The 14,481-nt window shown below is 39.6% G+C and overlaps 1 protein-coding gene across 1 annotated transcript in view; it reads right to left on the minus strand.

The window, feature by feature from the left end:
* The window catches only part of PGM5 (phosphoglucomutase 5), a 66,418-nt gene that overhangs the window by 34,811 nt on the left and 17,126 nt on the right, over window positions 1-14,481 (minus strand). The gene's annotated exons all lie outside the window — the stretch shown is intronic.

Consider the following 14,481-nt stretch of genomic DNA (forward strand, 5'->3'; position numbering starts at 1 on the left):
GTCAAACTACAAAACACATAATTCTTTGCAGTCTCCAAAAAACAAAAAAAAATCACAACCTAAACCTATTCTGTCAGCTTTAAAAAAAAAACCACAGCACAGATTTTAGCATGGAGCAGATCTTCCAAAAGGAATCAGAAATGGATGCCACTCCTAGACAATAGCCTTTGGTACAATAATAAAAAAAATTCATTGAATAAATACTGACTCATGGAGTTTTCCATGAGTAGAGTTACTAAGGAGCACTGTCTTGTTCATCTGTATTAAATACATTGTTAGGTCATGCGAAAGCCCAACATTCCTGCCTTTTTTTAAAGAAAAGTTAATTTAATCATAATGCAAAACCCTCAATTTCAAAGGAAATATTTGTGCTCTCATTACAAACAATTAAATCAGTGAATTCACTGTTAACTGCTAGAAATTACTCTTAGTTATCTTTTACTAGGAATAAGTGCATTTTAAAATCCTTTTTTCAAACTTGAACTTACCACACCACCAACACTGATCTCTTCTTTCTCTTCCACTGAATGATAAAATTCTGAACGAATCCACTGTGTTTAGAACTAACCCAGACTGTCAATCTAAATGCCTGTGTCCAGACTGAGTATCTGTATCTGAGTTTGCTAAGAGCAAGCGTTTATTTTAGGTACGGTATTTATAATAGTGTTCTTTTCTGCTGTGTGTGCAGGAAAACACAGACATGGCAAGATGAGAATAAACAAGAAAGGAGACTAGAAAAAAGCGTGCTGCATTTTTCAGGGGCAGGTCTACAAAGTTCATATTGAAACTTTTTGTGGGAGGACTATCGATTTAAGCCCAGCTGGATACTCACCCACCTCAGGCCCCTTGGAAGGTGAATAAAAAATGCTACACTGACCAACAGAGCATGGTGCAGGTACATGTAAGCTCAGGGTGAAGGAATTATCTGTTATGCAGGAAGCAGTCTGGGCCTATCAGTGTGGCACTGTGCCCCTGTTGGCTAATCTCGTTCACAGGCCAGGTTTGGTGCTTTGCAGGCACCAACAAACAGGCAGCGAGACTCTACAGAATACCTCTGCACTGCCCTGCATAGATACCATGCAGACATACGGGCTCATCCAGGGTTCCATAAAAAACACCTCGCTGAGTGAAGAACGTGTCATTTAGGATTTGGTGAATCTGTTATCTTCCTTAACTGCAGCAGTGTTCAGCATGTTCACAAGCTTTACATGATTTCACACTACGGTACTGTCTGTGGACATGCAACCCCATCTCCTGAGTTGTGTTCTTCAGTACTCTTCCCCTTCCATATCTTATGTCCTTCTGGCCCAGCTTCAGCATGCCACCCATACTGAGATTTATGAAGAGATGCAACCTAGGAGGTTTGTGCTGGGGGATGCTGACTCAGGCACAGCACAGGTTCAATTTCCCCTTTACAGAACAAGTGTTTTATACAAGGGTTCAGTGCTAGAAAGAAATTAGTAAATCATAAATGGATGAAAATAAAAACCAAATAAGTAATAAAAACACCAGTACTTTCATGCAGATTTTCTTTTTCCCTATATTCTCTATCCATTTATTTTTTTAATAAACTTCTACAAAAGGATTTCTTATTTCCCTTCAAATCTCTAGGGATTCCCGTGAGCCCAAAAGTAAATGCGCTTAATTACATTGCTTAACTGGTACCAAGAGGAAAATGTCAACTATTTTGCTTTACTGAGTATTAAACACCCATTATAAAAGCAGCATTAATTATTTGGACTGTAAGAGCCATTTCCAAGAAATCTGTTAACAAATTCAGTACCTTACAGACAGAAATACCACTCCCTGTGAAGAGGAGAAAAAATTATGCCAAGGTGAACAGGTCTATGTATAAATAAAAATATGTTGGAAGGTTTATTGTTTAAAAATGAAAGAAGAAGCAATTCTGAAGTACAAAATTCAAGTGTTCATCCTCTTGTTTCTGATTTCTCATTATCATTTTTAATCTATACAGAAAGATTAATAGATTTAATCTATACAGGATACTGTTAGCACACTGTGTAAAGAAGCCAAATGATTTTGTAGTTTAACTAGACCTAGCTGAGAGGTTTATCTGTGCTGAGACTACAGATTGCATGGGTTCTCCCTGCCTAGCCCCTGCACACTCGTCCCTTGCCTTTAAACAGAAGTAACAACAGGAAAATTCCATTTTCTAGAGGAAAAACTCTAACACTGCACTTAAAGCCCATCAAACTAATTAGAATTAGCCTGACCATGTATCAGTCACCACTACTAGGTTAATTGTAGCTGAGATAGACTTCAAAGACTACAGGAGGAAGGCCAATTTGTCAGATCCACACAAGGAAAGGAAACCTCCTAGAATAAACAGCTACTGAATGTTAAGAAATTCATTTCCTTCACTGAGACCCTGCCCATACAGATTCCACTAACTTAGGGTCACTTTCCAGCACTCTCCCAACCCACAGGGTAACGTTTGAAAGATTTAAAGATAAGTAACTAAACAAGGAACATGTAAAACAGCTCTGGGGCATGAGCAACAGGCACAGGAGAAACACAGGGGACTCCTTGCTCATTTTGCCTCAGGTATGGAAATACTCATAGACAGGCTAAAGCATTGCCAGACTCTCATCCATTCATTAGCAACAAATTTTAATGTTCTGAATGATTCATTTGAAGAGTTTCTAGAAAAGTTACTGCCAGGCTTTCCACAACTCTTTCCAGTGAAACAAAGAACTGACTGATCTGATTAAAAAAAAATGACATCTCTATAAAATATGACATGTGGGCCTTGATACATCCTACGTTTAATGGTGGCTTTAAAGATGGAAATGGAAGGGTCTGATGGGTTAGTTCAAGCTGCAGTTCAGTATCATTACAGTAAATTCAGCAGGACAGTCTACATCATTTCAGTGAGCTACAAAAACCTTAATTAGCTCTCTAATTATGCTGGCTGAGTGATACCCACCACAAAGACAATTTCTGCAAAGGAGCAAAGTCAGATTGAAACTGGACAAGGAGCATACAGCTCGCAGACTAGTAATGATGTCAGTAAAATCCTCTAATTGGCAAAAGCAAGAATGAATCAATCATCCTAATAATTTCTAAATGATGGAGGAGAAAAACAAACTTTATTTGTGCAGAGATTTGACAAAAATAAGCAAATAGAGCTTTAGCTGTGCCTGATAGGGAGTTGATTCATTTGAACAAGAGAAAGTACTCTTAGAAATCTATAAGCTCACAGCAGTGCTCCTGAGACCACAATAATTTGATTTTAGACAACAATTTCTTGTGTTTCTGCAGAACAATTTACTCAATTCTGTTAACTAGGAGGGGTGTAGAATAAGCTCTTGATTCTGGAAACCTCAAGACCTTATAGCTGGTGTGGACCACTGCCCAAGGGCTGACAACCAGTACTGACTGGCCCACAAAGGAGCTATCCTTACAGTCCCATCATGTTCCATCTTCTCTAAGAAATCAATTTGCACTTGGGAGGAAAGATACTGAGAAAACTACAACACTGGATAATTGCAGAGATAAAACAGCCCAGCAGACTACTCCAGCACTGAGTGATCAGCCAGTCAGGAGCATATCCTAAAGAACTTAATTCTACAATTTACAAACAGAGCTCTGACTAAGCTAATTTCCTAATACAACCCAGCAGTAACTTTATGGAGACATTTGCTGTATCTATATTATTCCCTTCTGGAATCAGAGAAATATTCTGCAAGCCAGTCAAACCATCCATAACTACACATACTACACCTCAGATGCATAGTACCAAATTAAATAAACAAAAAGATCAATCTTTTAAGGAAATTTACAGACTATGGCTTAGTTCACTCTGTAATATTCTGGCAACCTCATGATATTGCATTAATGGTAATAAATGCTACTTGGACAGTGAAACTATCAGAATTTTCATCAACAGCAAAGCCCATACTTCTTCTCATAAACTCAGATAAATTATACAATTGATAAAAGTGATGAAAACAAAAATTCTCACTGGTTTCCCAGTCAAACCAGTTAGGATAAAAAACTGTTTATGCATTACAATTGCAAACAATATATATGGGCAACATATCTTCTCTTTAACATAAGTTACACACCCCTCCATGTGTAACACAGAAGTTTATGGAAATGCCATAATTGCCTTAGAAATATACTTTTCCACAAACTCAAACTTACAAGTCTAATAACTTCCAACAAAATGTATTGGAGCAACTAATGTTGTTTCTAACTGCTCCTCTTGGTTACAAATGTACTGGAAAGCTTTGCACAAGATGCAGTCTGTGTAACTCCTTATTAGGGGGTTGTTTTCCTCAGTTTGTGGGACGTTAACAGGTGTACTCATCATGATGTTCCACACCAAATGCTCTCCCATGTTGCTTTAGTCATCAGTTTGAGATTCAGATCCAAAATGCATAACTTCTCACCCTCTTTTGCAAATGTTTCAAGAGCCAACTCCCAAAGGAAGTATAACCTTCAGGACAGCATGCCTGTGACTTCATGCCTTATGAAAACCTCATTGTCCTTTTCACACAAGCTCTAATAGAATTATTAGAAACAGCTGTTGACATATACAGTATTCAGCTATGGCTGGGCTAGAAGTAAGGATAAAGCAAGACACAAAAGCTGCTTTGCCACAGACAACTAGCAAATACACACACTTCTATGAGTATAATGAGAGAGAGATGTGCTTTGGCAGCAACATACCCCAATAGAATTTTGTCTTCCACATAATAAAACCAGCTGGCACAGTGCTCAGAGTCCTTGTGAGGTGAAATTAGGATCGTAAAATATTTCAAGTTGGAAAGGACCCATAAGGATCACCAAGTCCAACTCCCTGCCCCTCACATGATGACCTAACAACTAACCATATGACTGAGATCATTGTGCAGATGCTTCTTGAACTCTGACAGACTTGGTGCTGCAACCACTTCCTTGGAAAGCCTGTTCCAGTGACAAATTGCACACATATGTACTACATATCCACAGAGAATGAGGTTTGATTGCAGAGTTCACAGTAGTAATGAAGAAAAGTCCAACCAGCTGGAAAGCATGCAGCCATGCTCTCCAGATGTATTGTGGGGTTATTCATGCCCTTCCTGGCTGAGATACAAGAACCACTTTTCCTTATTATTTCAGCACTCATGCCTACAGAGTAAGTTAACTCCTCATCAGCAGTACGAAGAGAATGCACAGTGATCAGATATGATGACTTCTAGCATTCTGTGAACTTTTATACAACAAATATAATTTCTTTAAAAATTCCAAGTCTATTTTAGCCTTCAAATTCTGCCATGGCTAAGCAGCAGGAAGATTATGCTTTGTTCTAGAAAAGACACCGTCAACTTCTTTTATGGCAACAACTGACTCAGTCTTAGACAGCACGTCTCTGCCCCATTCCCAACAGCATGGCCTGTGATGAGCTAAGTGCTGCGAATAAAGGTGGGGGTTTTTGAATATGCATACAGAAAACCAGCTGTCATTGCTATGCTGTAGTATGCTGTGTTAACAGCCTGACTTGTTGATGGTTTCCTGAGTAAGACAGGAGACTGATCCTCTTAATGCATGGAAATAACAGAAACAAACAAAAAGGCTGATTAAAGCAAGCTGGTGCCTGGAAAATGAAACTTACCTAGGAATATAAGAAACACCCAAGCATAAAATAACACCAATGAATTTTAGTAGGGGACCTCATCTCATTAAGGAAAAGCTTCATGTTTAGTGCAACAATGAAATATCAGCCAGGTCTGTAATGAACGCAAACTACAGGGGAAAAAAAAAAATCCCAAAACATGAACAAGGAAAAAACAATACCTAAAGCCTTCTCACCTCCCCACCCTTAAACAGGTGCCTTTTCTGTTCTAGTCCCAAGTCCTGCACAAGCACTGCAGCATACAGAACCCATGTGTTTTTCAGCCTATGAAGGCAAGGAGAAATACTGTTTTCTAATTCTACAGAAACTTTCAGGAAGACTTTATTATACCAGAGAAGAAAAATGGCTTGATGAATTGTAAGGTGTAATAAAGAAAGACATATTCTCCTTTATGTTCTTCTGCAGGTACTCAGTGAGGTGAATCTCAATAATGTCATAACTAAAGACTGGCAAGACACAGGGTCTCTTCCAGGATATGCAATAATCCTATGAACTAAGCACAGGCAAAATACCCTCCATTAACTCAGGAGTACACATCTCATATTCATTAGCCTTTCCTGGTTTACTACAGTGAGGTCAGCTGGTTCACTGTACCTATGCTCATTGACGAAAATGCAAACCAGATGTGAATATATCCACTACATCTGTTACAAAACTCTGTATTGACTGCAATTCAAATTGGGTTACCAGTACCCTGGCTTATCTGAACAATGGAGAAAGAATGGCTTAAGGTACATATTATTTAGTTACTGATTGCCTCTCTAGCTGCTTCTTCACCTCCCGAGTACTATAATACGACTTCCATCCTCTCATGCAGAGATAGCTCGGAAAATGATCAGGACAGAAACAACGCAGTTTCTCTAGATGGACAATTCCTTGCTTTTGAAGAAAATTAGAAAAAAAATATAAGGCAACATAATTTTTTTTCTATAAAACCCCTTGCTGTTACATAGTAAATACGAGAGTGCAAAGGTGCAGGCAGGCTCAACAATCTTGGTGGTGTATGGGCTTTCCAGCAAAGCTCTCTTTATAAGGACACAGTACTATAACTGAGATTTGAAGTGACCATGGAAGGTCTCTAGTCCAACATCCTGGACACAAAACTTGCTTCTTTCAAACTTCTTTGCCTCTTGTCCTTCCACCATGCACAGCTGGGAAGTGCCTGGCTCCAGGCAGTGGCTCTCAACAGCCACTCTCCACAGGTATAGGCAGCTGTTGTTAGGTCCCACCAGAGAAGCCGTCCTTTTCCAGGCTGAACACAGCTGCCCAGCCTCTCTCCTCTTAGGGCCTGGGCTCCAGCCCCCATCTGTGCTGGTGATCCTATACTGAACTCACTCCACTTTTCTGATGTTTTTCCTATAGTGGGGACCCCAAACCAAACAAAAAACAAAATCTGGGAGTGGTTTCACACATGATAAGCAGGGAATAATATCTTCTCCCACCCTCTGCATTACTGTCTCATTCATACAGCCCAGGGTGTCACCGGCCTCTTCTGATTCCAGAGCACACAACTGTCCCCCAGGATGCTGGCCTGTCTCTGCAGAGCTGCTCCTCAGTTCCTCTGCTGCAGTCTGCATCACTGTAGAGCTGTGCCTTTCTGAGGGCATGGTTTGTTGTTGAACTTCATTAGGTCTTTGCCATCCATTCCTGCCAGTTGTCCAGGTTCTCCTGGACAATGTGGCCAGCAGGGCGGGAACAGAGATCATCCTGCTGTATTCCTCACTAGTGAGGCTGCAGCTGAGTACTATGTCAATTTTTGGGCCATTCACTTCAAAAAGGACTTTGAGGTTCTGGAACATGTCCAGAGAAGGGCAACAAGGTTCAGGAAGGATCTAGTAAACATGTCATATAAGGAGTTTCTGAGGCATCTGCATTTGTTTAGTCTATAAAAAAGGAGGCTCAGGGGAGATCTAATCACTCCCACAATTTCTCTGCAAGAAGGTTGTTACTTGGTGGGGGTTGGTCTCTTCTACTGTGGCTACAGTGAGAGGACAAAGGAAATGACCATAAGCAAAGATAGGGGATATTCAGATTAGATACTAGAAAAATAAATTTCTCTGTTATAGTGGCCAGGCACTGAAATAGGTTGCCCATGGAAGTGGTGGAATCAATATTCCCGTATATGTTCAAGAGGCATCTGGATCTGGTGATGGGTTTAGCAGTTTAGGAGTGACAGCAGTAGGTGAGTGGTTGGACTGGATGCTCTTGTAGGTCTCTTCCAACCTTAATAATTCCACAAGTGCTGGCTCTTCTCTCTAGCACATCAGTAGGCACCACACAGTTTGGTGTCATCTACAAACTGGGTTTGAGTGTCCTCCATCTTCCCCTTCAGACTGCTGACAAATATGTTAAACAGGACAGGTCACAGAACAGATCCCTGCAGTACCCCACTTTTTACCAGTTCATTAACCAATTCCCTGTGAGTCTGAGCATCAAACCAGACTTTAACCTACCTAGCTCTCCACCCACTGAAACATAAAGTCCTGAGCTGGATACAGGAATAACATGGGACAATTTCAAAAGCCTTGCAAAAAGGGCAGTAAATGACATCTACTATCTTAACACCATCAACAGATTCCATCATTCTATCAGCCAGACTATTTATTCTAGCAGCTCCCTAATGATGCCATTTAGATTGGGATGGCCTGGCTTACACTAGTTTTCCTTTCTCTCTCTTGCAAACTGTTCTGTAGATTTTAGAGACTGAAAATTATTAAGTGCTCTTTTTGGTTGTAGGACTTGTGTGGGAAGGGAAAGGAAGAAAGCAGTTTCACAAGTACATGATAGTGCTCATAGAAAAAAATACAGAAATAAGAAGAAAGTATAGTATGCCATAGGTATAGACTGTTACTAGAGAATCAAAGAATTGTTGATGTTGGAAAGATTTTACACCTCTTTCATTTCCCCCACAAAAGGAAACAGGAGACAATGTTTCTTCTCCTTCAAAATTAATATAACAATTCAAGTGAATATTACTTAAAGGAAGATCTAGTCTAACAGGACTCTCAATCTTCTTCAAATAATTTTAAGTTCCCTGGCTCTGCCAGTCTTACAGTGACCTTCTTCAAAACACACAGAATGTAAAGAACAACTTACTGTCCCCTTAATTTCTAAACAACCTAAGAAGATTATACTTTAATATACCCTATAAGTAGAATTTTAAACACACTGTTTTGAAATTCTGAGCCAGAGGAGTTTTCTTTTAAATCAGCAGGAAGCATTCTCCATGAAGGTCACCCATTGACAGAAAAATCCTTTGATGGGAGAGGCTGCTCTTGGGTTGATACCAGCTGTGCTTTCCAGGCTGGGCAAAACATGTTCAGACATGCTGATATACCAGGCAGCCTTTCTAAGTTGAAGCATATAATAAGACTGCATAAAACCTGAAAGAAAAGGGGCCTTTAACTTTTACATAGTCACAAACTCTTCTGTAACTGACTGAATGCAAAATTCCTCAGATTGTTTTAATTAAAACACTTTTGGACTTTTTACTAGGACATTTGTAGGAATTCCTGCTGTTTATTCATAGCTGTATACTTTCTGAAATATAAGACATGTGGCACTAAGAATCTGGGACTTTCTGTTATCCACTATCAATCTAATGCACACGGCAAGGCTTGCTCCAGGCATTTTGCAAAGCGTTTCTTTTTCTCTGGTAGTTTTTCAGATACAGCACATTAGGCTTATACATTAGATACAGCACATTAGGCTTTGTGAGAACTACAAATACACATACTTCTAAACAGGAGGCAATAGAGGTTACAAAACATATTTATTTCTCACGAAGCACCAAATCTTTATCTCTCTAACTCTGGCTGTCAAACTGACCTCGCTCTCAGCCAAAGTTTAAGCTGGAAACAGAGCACTGCATAGTTTTCAACTCATATGATCTCTTACATGAAGAAAGCTTTCAAATCACCTTTATCTATTCAGTCCTGCAAGCTTCACATGGCACAACCAATGAACCTGCTCATGTTAAACGAAGCAGCTATAGCAGTCCAGTCCATGAACAGGCCAGAATCCAGCTACCTTCGTGTAAAAGTAAGAGCTGTGTATTGTGTCAGACTGCTCTGCAGCCTGCCATCCTCAACAGGGAACAGCTGCCTTCAGGCCCAGAACTGGCCATGGAATCCCTCTCAGACCCTAAAGCTAAGTTGTGTGCCAAGTAAAAGCCATGGGATTGCTTAGCGTCTCTTGCCATTAATCAATAAAGGACAACACAGATACTCAGATATGATTGAAATATCAGTATTCTACTGATATTTCACAGGACAGGACACCAACATGTTTTCTGTCCTTTTCTTCAGGAGCAGCCACTGAAGAACACAAGATTAATTCTCTCCTGTAAATGTCAAGGGTATGCTATAGATTATACACTCATTCTTATCTTTCACTGAAAAATCATCTGCCATTGTCCTGTAAAGTGCTGAGATTAAACATTTACCCCATACACATTTAAAAATGCAGCCTGCCAAGACTACAACATGTTTTGACCAGTGCAGGCTAGTATAATGAAACACTGGATAGTCAAGCATATGGTGGGTTTGCAACAGTCAAATATGCCACACTATAGTAAAGCATAACAAATCCAGTGTCAAAGAAAACCTAAACACCAAGATAACTCCCTAAGGGTATCTTTGAAAATGTTTGCAATGATAAATCACCTCCACTGCTTAAAAAACATTCAGGGACAAAAGGATAGCAGCTAGATTAAAAGCACAGCGTAGAAATAAAACTAAAGAAAGAACATTAGTGCCTTGTAATGATAGCTGGTTTTTCCTCCACAAGTCTTCTCAAACATGTCATATCTGTATAAATAAAACATCTTCCTGTAGAACATATTTGAAAGCTGATACAGAAAAAAACCTATTTTTTACTACATATACACAAGTATACAAAGGATTTATATGAACATATTTAATATTGCAATGTGACTTTAAAAGTTACAAATCCTAAACACCTTTCCAATCACAGTGCTCCCCAACTTTATATTACATTTCAAAAGTGTTAAATTACATTCATGAAGGTTTTATGCAGTTGTCCTTCTGCAGCATTCCAGAACACAAACCGCTCTTCTGCTCTATCTAATTTAAAAACTGCTTATATGTGACATGCACTAAGTTTGACAGAGGTGTCTTAAAAAATTCACAGTGAGCCTATTTCAGATAAGAGGGAGTGAGACTGAATTATCCTGCTGAAGAAAGATAAAAGGAGTAAGGTCATGGCTGGCATAACTTGAAAAAGCACAGTCACAAAGTGAGTGCAGTATGAACCATGTAGAAAGACATATTTATGACTTGGAGAAGCTTTTATGTTGAAAAAATCCTTTAAACTCAATAGGAGAGGGTGTCCATGCAGAGAAAAAGAAACACACAGCACCTATCCCGGTTCTAGCACAAAATTTTTCAGGTAACCAACACAGAAGAAATGCACAAGAAAAGACAGACAAAAAAAAATCCATGCCGGATTTGTATGTTAAGAATTCAAGGAAATAATGACAAAGGCACAAGTGGGATGTGCTGTGCTGTAGCCTGAGGTATATATTTGAAGAAAAAGAGGAGACACTGAATGGGATGGAAGTGGGATAAGAGGAACAGGGGAAGAACATGGGAATATAGAAGGTAAGAGAGAGAACACAAATAAAGGAAGCGTTTAGCAAAAGAAGAGAAGAAATCAAAGATGTGAGAACAAGAAGGAGGGAGGGTTGAACTTCATGACTTCGTGGAGAAGACTTATTGGTCTTTTCCAACCTAAACGTTTCTATGACATAAGCAAAGCTTCTTGGTGTGCTTCTCCTTAAGGCAGACTGGTTAGAGCTCACAGCATCTCTGCCCGCTATGACAACAGGAGGCAAACAAGCCAGAATATTTATTGTCACCACAGCCCCCCTTAGAAGCTGCCTCTAGATGATCAGACAACAGACAGACAATCAGCAGACAGAACACTGATGTGCTGAAGTTGCATTAAGAGACAGGCTCCCAGATGTAAGGTGGCAGGGTATAGCACAGTAAAGTGCTTAGCTTTGCCCAGGCTAAGTGTAATGAAAGCACTTACATGCTGTTGAAAGAACCTATCAGATACTAGTCTGAGAATACAGTAGTATTCTCTCAGAAACCTCTTCTCAGTACCATCTTGACTGCTATTTTATACACACACCCAACTTCGTATTTCCTACAGAAACAACTTTTATTCACCCTTGTGATTGTCATTTTGTACACTGTTAGCTAACATCTCCGTTTTTCATTTCCTTTCCTGTTATGCAGGCATCAGATAAATCAGAATACAAGGATATGAAACAAGAATAGTTTTTTGAACAGGGAATACAGGTTCACATTCCCCAAAACAAAAAGAACACCAGCCTATGAGTACATACTGCCAGAGAATTGAAGTCTGGAGACGTACTGCCACAATCCTGTTGATGTTGGAGCATATTAAAGCAGATGTTTCCTGTCAAGTGTTATCCTCTCCCTACAGTCCATACCAGTATATTCCAGCAGTCACTTCTAGCAAATACATGCAACACTGGTTAAATATTTTGAGTGAATTCTCTTGTAATTCACTGCTCCATTTGTTAATGTCACATTTCTAAGCAACATTTAGAGTCCTTTGGATTATTGCTTCCTTCTTTTTAAGTTTAATAATGCCCTTTGAAAAAGTCTTAAGCAACACATCATGCACACAAGTGGAAAAGGAACAGATTTTCTAAATCCTTAAGTTTTGTGCATATTTGTTTTTCTTTAATAGAGCTAAGGAAAAGTTCCAGTTCTATTATTTAGGCTAAAGTGTGGCCACACAATATGGACACACCACTTTACAGCCTGAGGGTCTGCCACAGGCCACCTGACCAGGAAGACCAAAAGGATAAAGCCCTCTACAAACAGATAGGAGCAGCCTCAGCTTCACAAGCCCTGGTGCTCATGGGGGCTTTCAATCACCCTCGTATCTGTTGAATGGACGACACAGCAGGGCATTTTGCAACCCAGGAGTTCCTGGAATGCATGGATGATTTTTTTTTTCTCCAAGTGACAGGGGAGCTAACAAGGAGACATCCTAAGCTGGACCTTGATCTCACCACAATGAGGAGCTGGTGTGGAATGTGAAGCGCACTGACCATGACATGGTAGAATGCAAGATCCTCAGGGCAGCGAGGGGAGCACACAGCAAGCTCACTAGCCTGGACTTCAGGAGAGCAGGCTTTGGGCTCCTCAAGGATCTGCTCAATAGAGTGCCACAACAAAGCCCAGGAGGAAAGAAGGGCCCAGGAAAGCTAGGTAACATTCACGGATCACCTCCTACAGGCTTGACAGAGATGCATCCCAATGAAGAGGAAGTAATGCAAAAACTACAGGAAGCCTGTGTGAATGAACAAACTTAAACACAAGAAGAAAGCCTAGAGAGGGTAGAAACAGGGACAGGTAGCCTGTGAGGAATACAGATGAATTGTCCAAGTAGCTGGAGATAAGGCTAGGAAAGCTAAAGCCCTGATAGAATTAAATCTGGCCAGGGATGTCAAAAGCAACAAGAATACTTTCTCTAGGTACACTGGTGATAGAAGGAAGACTAGGAAAAATGTGGACTCTCTCCAGAAAGAAACAGGAGACCTGGTTACTAAGGACATGGAGAAGGCTGAGGAACTCAGTGCAGTTTTGTCCTCACCACCCACAGTGCTCCAGCCACACTGCCTGAGTTGCACTACTAGTGGAAGGTATCCCTGCCCATGCTAAGGGGCTTGGAACCACATCATCTGTGCGAAAACTGCATGATCTACACTGAACTACACGACATCATCTAACTCCTAAGTCTTCAAGAACACAAGGAGAACCACAAAACAAAATAGAAAAAAAAAAAAAATCAAGTGTCCTGGATACAGACTGAAAACTTCATAACGATAAACATTTGTAGGAATGGAAGGGAAAATACTTAAGTCCTTCCATCATTATCAGTTGCTCAGTTTTATTTAATAATCAGGCTTAGCTCCACAAAACTAAATAAGGCAGTAATCACCATGAAACAATCTTTGCGCCAGAAGGTCAAGTAAACATCGCAAAGAATATAATTCAAACAGTCACAGTGTATTGACGGGGACTTGACTTCATGCTTTTGACATTTTTATCAAACTTTATGAAAAACAGATAGGAAAATATGTTTAAATGTCACTCTTTCTTCAGTTCTTACAGAAATGCAGATATGGTGCTTACATACAAAATGAATTCTACTTATATTGTATTTCAGTGTAATGATAATGAGATTTTCAGACTGACAAGAATAAACAAAACACATCAAACACTGACCTAACAGTATTTTCTTAAACTAGACTATCTACCCCCAAGTAAGGAATATATTTCCAAAGACTCTGTCAATCATTAGAGGAAGCTGCAATCTCTATCTGAGTTTAGCAACATCTCAAAACTTCCTGAATAGGCAAACTGTAGATATAGCAATCTACCTTTCCATACAACCTACCTTTCACTTTAAAATTACTATTTTCTGATTAGATACATTTAAGGGGAGCAGCAGGTCACTATTGTTATAGTAAAGCTATGCAGCCACAATTGATTTAGCCAAAGCTTTTCCAAACAGAATATATTAATGCAATAATATGTAATCATCTTGTCTTGATATTTACAGTAAACTCAGGCCTGGATGAAGCTTGTTCAAAATTCAGCTGCTAACACAAGATGCTTGTCTATCCTCAGTTTGAGGAGGGTTCTGATTTTTTGAATAATTGTTTAGTACTGAATTATTACTTCATCTTTTTTAAACTTCCACGACTTTCATAAGAAGGGCTGCCAGATTAGGCTGTAAACCATTATTTACTAATAAAAACAATAAAGTTTTAT

The sequence above is a fragment of the Fringilla coelebs genome (assembly GCF_963513975.1).
Source record: "Fringilla coelebs genome assembly, chromosome: Z".
Classification (NCBI taxonomy): domain Eukaryota; kingdom Metazoa; phylum Chordata; class Aves; order Passeriformes; family Fringillidae; genus Fringilla; species Fringilla coelebs.